This window comes from Solanum dulcamara, chromosome 4, assembly GCF_947179165.1.
Source record: "Solanum dulcamara chromosome 4, daSolDulc1.2, whole genome shotgun sequence".
NCBI lineage: Eukaryota > Viridiplantae > Streptophyta > Magnoliopsida > Solanales > Solanaceae > Solanum > Solanum dulcamara.
Genome location: NC_077240.1, coordinates 22,424,441 through 22,430,913, shown reverse-complemented (window position 1 = coordinate 22,430,913; position 6,473 = coordinate 22,424,441).

Below are 6,473 nucleotides of genomic sequence, written 5' to 3'. Positions count from 1 at the left end.
TAGCAGTATCTGCTTCACCCCCCTATTGGAGACCTCAACCTATTCACTGGTTTGCAAATGATAAGTTGTAGCTACCTCGTGTCTAACCCTATATTTATCCAAGAATATCTTCATTGTTTGATTGATGAAGTGTGATCCTCTTTCACTAATAATTGCCTTAGGAGTGTCAAATCGAGTGAAGATGTGCTTCTTTAGAAACTTGCTCACCACTGTTGAGTCATTCGTGGGAAGGGCCATAACTTCAACCCATTTGGACACATAATCCACTGCCACTAATATATATTGATTCCCATAGATTGATGGAAATGGACCCATGAAGTCCATGCCCCATACATCAAAGATTTCAACCTCCAGAATATTATTCAAAGGCATTTCGTGTCTCCTTGATATTTTGCCTACTCGTTGACACCAATCACAGTTCTTTACATATCCTGCAGCATCTTTAAACAGAGTAGGCCATATGGTGATAAATGGCAACTATACAACACTTGGCGCACCTCAGTTTCTAGCACACACCTCTTAACCATTTGGTTAACACCTTGCTTGAATAAATAAGGCCCGTCCCATATGTAGAACTTAGCATCATACATCTACTTTTTCTTCTACTGCGAGGTAGCATCAGGAGGAAATACTCCACTAACCAGGTAATTGACAATATTTGAATACCACGGCAATGCAGTCACCTTTAGGGCCGATAGATGCTTATCTAGATATTCTTCTTTAATATGTAGCTGTTCTCCAACATGTGTCGAACTCTCTAACCTGGAAAGGTGATTGATAACTTGATTCTCACAGCCCTTGCGATCCTTGATCTCAATATCAAACTATTGTAGCAACAAGATCCATCTTATAAGCCTTGACTTTGCATCTTTCTTATTGAATAAGTACCTAAGAACTGCATGATCAGTGTAAACAATTACTTTAGTACCTACCAAATAGGATTTGAACATGTCAAATGCATAAATCAGTGCCAGCATCTCCTTTTCTGTGACAGTGTAGTTGGCCTGAGCTGAATCAAGAGTTTTGCTTGTATAATAAATAGAGTGAAAGATACTCTATTTTCGCTGCCCCAAGATTGTCGCTACTGCTACATCACTAGCATCACACATAAGCTCAAAAGGTAGCTCCCAATAGGGAGAAATTAAGATTGGAGCTTCTGTGAGATTGTTCTTTAACAGCTCAAAGTCCCGTACACATTTCTTATTGAATGTAAACTTTTCTTCCTTCTCCAACAAGTTGCACATAGGCCTGGCTATTTTTCAGAAATCCTGAATGAACCTTCTATAGAACCCAACATGACCCAGAAAATTACGAACTCCTGTGACTGAAATCGGAGGAGGTATCTTCTCTATTACCTTAATATTGATTTTATCTATCTGCAACCCTTGCTTTGACACTTTATTACCCAAGAGAATCCCTTCCTTCACTAGAAAATGACACTTTTCCCAGTTTAGTACAAGATTTGTCTCTTCGCACCTTGCTAACATTCTATCCAAATTTTGCAAGCATGAATCAAAGGACTCCCCAAAAATTGAGAAGTCATCCATGAATATCTCCACAAAATCTTCCACCATGTCTTGGAAGATCGCCATCATACACCTTTGGAAAGTTGCAGGTGTATTACACAATCCAAATGGCATACGCTTGAAAGCATAAGTTCCATAGGGACAAGTGAATATTGTTTTTTCTTGATCCTCAAGAGAAATCGAGATTTGATTATACCCTGAATAATTATCCAAGAAGCAATAGTACTCTTGCCCAGCCAACCTGTCTAGCATTTGATCAATGAAAGGAACTGGTAATGATCCTTCCTTGTCGACTCATTCAATTTGTGATAGTCCATGCAAATCCTCCAGCCAGTGACTATCCTAGTGGGAATTAGCTCATTTTTCCCATTTGTGATCACCATCATCCCTTTTTTTAGGTACACACTGGACTGCACTTACCCATTTACTATCTGAGATGAGGTAGATAATGCCTGAATCCAACCACTTAATGACCTCCTTTCTTACCACATCTTTCGTTATCGGATTCAGTCTACGTTATGGTTGTACAACTGGTTTGTGCCCTTCCTCTATGAATGTCCTATGCATGCATAAGGCTGGACTAATCCCATGCAGGTCAACCATAACCTATATTTCAGATAAAGCAGATGAGAGAATTACTGGTAAAGTGTTATTTAAACTAAGAAATACATACCTGAGATGAGATAGAAGTGGTTTCAATTCCAATTTTAGAGCTTTCTCAGTTGAGGGTTTGGGCGACGGGCCCAACACTCTATTTAATGGTTTCACCTATTTTTTCCACATGCTCCAATTGTGAGCATCCAACACGCTAACAATTTCTTACATCAGCACATCACCTTCTATGTCTTGACCCATTAACACTTTCTCCATAAGATCTTTAGATTCCACACATCTTTCTGCTACCGCTTCATCAATTACTATTATTGCAGATAGCTCTTCATATATCGCAGGATATTTCAATGTGTTATACACATCAAATACTTCCACCTTGTCATGAGCTTTTATCATGAGTCGCCCTGCTGCTACATCTATCAATGCCCTTGCTGTAGTAGGGAATGGTCGTCCCAATATGAAAGGGACCTCTGGATCTGGCTCAAAGTCTAGGATGACAAACTCTACAGGAAAAATGAGTGATCGTACTTGGACTAATACATCCTCGATGATCCCATCCAGTTTGGCTACTGAGCGGTCTGCTAGTTGCAACAAAATAGTGGTAGGCTTTGAATTTCCAAACCCAATTTCTTGAACATAGAGGTAGGCATTAAATTGATGCTCACCCCCAAATCACATAATCCTCTTGCATTCACACAACTTTCAATAGTAACCTATACCATGAAACTCCCCGAATCTTTTTACTTTGTTGGGAGCTTAACTTTATTTAGAATTCTTTAAATGCACTCCTTAGTGAGTGCTACTATTTCATACTCAGCTAGCTTGTTCTTTTTGGCCACAATGTCCTTGATATACATGGCGTACTTAGGGCTACCCTACAAAACATCAATAAAAAAAAAATTAATTTGTATTTGTTTCAGTATGTCGATGAACTTCTTCAAACATTTTTCCTTTTTATTTTTCTTAAAATTTTGTGGGAACGGAGGAGGAGGTTTTGTTTTTAATTCTTCATCCACCTTTTGCCTGCTGGATTCACCTTCTTTCCCAACTTTTCCTTCACCTTTCAACTCATCTGATTTCGTTTGGGGGGTCAATACAGTTAGTTGCTGACAACTATGGGTACTTACTGGATTTACCTGTTTGGGATTTGGATCAATGTTACCTGACAAATCTCCTTGCTGGCGAGAGTTTTATGCACTTGCTAACTGCCCAAGCTATTTTTTGAGATTCTGAATAGCTAACTGATTTTGACTCAAATCTACAGCTAACTTAGCCTGGTCAGTCATGATCTGTTTGAACATATCCTCTACGCTAATGCTTCCTGATTTCCCTAAGCTCTAGTTACCCTGACCTTGATTATTGTACTGTTACCCGCCTCCTTGTGATCTGAATTGGGTCTGCCCTTGATATTGATTTTTAACTCATGAGAAGTTCAGGTGATTTCTCCAATTTAGGTTGTAAGTATTTCCATAGTTTTGGTTAACTCCTCTCATTGGTGCATTACCCATAAAGTTTACAGATTCCAGATTAGTTTCACAATAATCTGCTGAATGTTCACTACTTTCGCAAACTTCACACCACATTAGTTGTTGTTGAACCTTATTCACCACTGCCTAATGCTGTCTTAGTGCCAGATTGCTAAAATGCGTGGACATCATATTTTGCAATGATGCAATATGTGTAGTCAATGTTGTCATGACACATACTTCCAATATTCCTGCTTGTTTCTGCACCACGGGCTAGCGGTTTCTGAATACTGGAGGTGAAATTTGTTGTGAGTGGAATTGCCATATCTCGCACTTTCCTTGCAGCCATCTTCATAAGTATCTCTTCTGGCAGTATTTCTTCGGGCAAACTGTCCCTTGGAAAACCGTGATTATTCTCCAGATTGAGTTTCTATATTGGGTATTTAGAGGCCGCTCTTCGCCTTTATCGATGGAAGAATCGTTTAAGATCAGATAATGGCTCTACAAGCTCCTTATCTCTACCCAATATAATGCCTCAGTCATTTGCAAAAATACACAACTAAGATGAAAATGTCAATACTAGCACAATTAATATAGAAACTTCAAAGAAAAATAAATTGCCTAATTTAAAATCTCTGACAACGGTGCCAAAAACTTATTGCGTCCAGGCGCACACGCAAATGTACGTGATCTAACAAGTAATATAGTAGCTCTTTCGAGCCGACTATCAAACCCATATAGTCTTTATAAAGACCATTTATTTATGTTTAAAGGACTACACCGATTATGTGTGTTGTGGAAACTAAGATAATGCTATCACTAAATCCTTTGCATTAAGAAAAATTACTACTACTACAAGAGTTACGTAGAAAATAGGATTATGAAAATCTAGGGCTATAGCATAGAATGAAGTCAAACATAATATTTTCCACTTTTAATCTCAGATGAGGTGTTTAACTGCTAATTTATAGGGTTACAAATACAATCATGGTCTTTCAACCTCTAATTGTCTATCTTTATCGATAGCTTAACTACATTATTGAGTGGGGATAGGCATGAATCAATAAAAACGCATTAAGCTGTCGCCCTATTTATTAACCAAACGTGGTATACAGGTTTGTGTCAATAGCCTTCTGCATACGAATCACCCTAAATTACCCTAGCATAAACACGTTTCCTACATTCTTTTTTCAATCTCCTCTTCTTCTTTCGAATTCAAGATAGACAACACATGTACTCTAATGTTGGCCAAACATTACAATAGTTAAAAAGAAAATACAGAAGTAATTATAATTAATAGCTCATCATCGATAAAAGAGTAGATCGTATTATGTCATAACTTCGTAGCTACAATCCCAGAATAAGAGCGCTTAGCCACTCATGTTCAATAGAAATACACAATGCATTAGTTCATACACTTTACTCTTCAAAAAAAAAGAGAAGAAAAAGGAAACCTAAAGTGCGTGTACCCTCGTCTCAATGTTCTTTCAAAAGTTGTGTGAAACCCTTCTCCTGAGCCCTAGGGTTCTATTTATAGGGTTTTTAAAATAACCTTCAAATCCTAAGTTGACCGGGACTTACTTAGGAAAAAACAAAACATAGGGGCTATGTTGGCGCGGTGGCCAATAACGCACCATAAAGTTCCTTAAGTAGTTTCTCTCCTGGTACGACACGCCAGCAGTGCATCTTAGATGCGCCTCTATAGTTTATTCCCTGGTGCGGCGCGGCAGCAATGCGCCAGGGTTGCTTCTTTCATTTTTTGCTTGCTTCTTCTTTCCATCGAGTTCTTCCTAGCATTGACTTGTCTCCAAGAATCCTGCAATCACTATGCACACACCTTAGTGCTACCTTGTCCTTAATTCAATCTAAAACATGCAATTATGTTTCTAAACTATTCTCAAAACAACTATTAAACATGGGAAAACAAGGTACATGGGCATATAAATATACACAAAATTAGAAATCTATATATTTTGAATATTTTCACCACTGATCATATTTAATAAGTGTGGCTTGAATAGCTAACAATTTTATGCATTCAAGTATAGTGAGTAAAGAATTTTAATAGGATCTCGATTGTATACACCTACAAAATAATTAGACAAAATAATAAGTAATTTACAAGTTCTTATATACATTACTTATTAATCAGGATAATAATTAGGTAGTCTTTATTGAATTTTTAAAGCTTCTGTTTATGTGTATTATGTTGGTGTGAAATTTGTGTATTTTTAACAGTTTTTCAATACTAAACCATTGTTCTGTGTATGATATTGATATGAAATTTTTATACTTTAATTTTTTTTAACATCATTATATTTACTCGTGATTATATTTTAAAATCTAATTATGATCTTTGGTATGAATTTTGAATATTTCCAACACTGACCATATTTAATAAGTGTGGTTTCATTGGATTTACAAATTCAGACAACTTTAATACTCAAATTTATTACTTGGATACAAATTACATTCACTGTTATACACAAGTTTTATACACACTTTTGGAATTTTAATTTTAACTAAATTTCATACAGTAGTGGATAAGAACTTGTACATTCCAAATTCAAACAAATTTCATACACAAAACAGAATATTTTGCACAACTAATTGAGAAAATTAAGGACAGTAAATGTGAATTACTATTACAACTAAATCAACAGAATGAAAAAAATAAGGGGTTTAATTCTTGGATTGATGACAATTTCAGATTTTATGGTAACTAAAATTAATTGCCTTTTTTATTCCTCTTTAATTAATTCTTCATCTATTAAAATAATAAACGTCGGGAAGGAGTATATCCAACCGCATCAACTAATTGAGAAAATTAAGGATAGTAAATGTGAATTACTATTACAATTAAATCAAC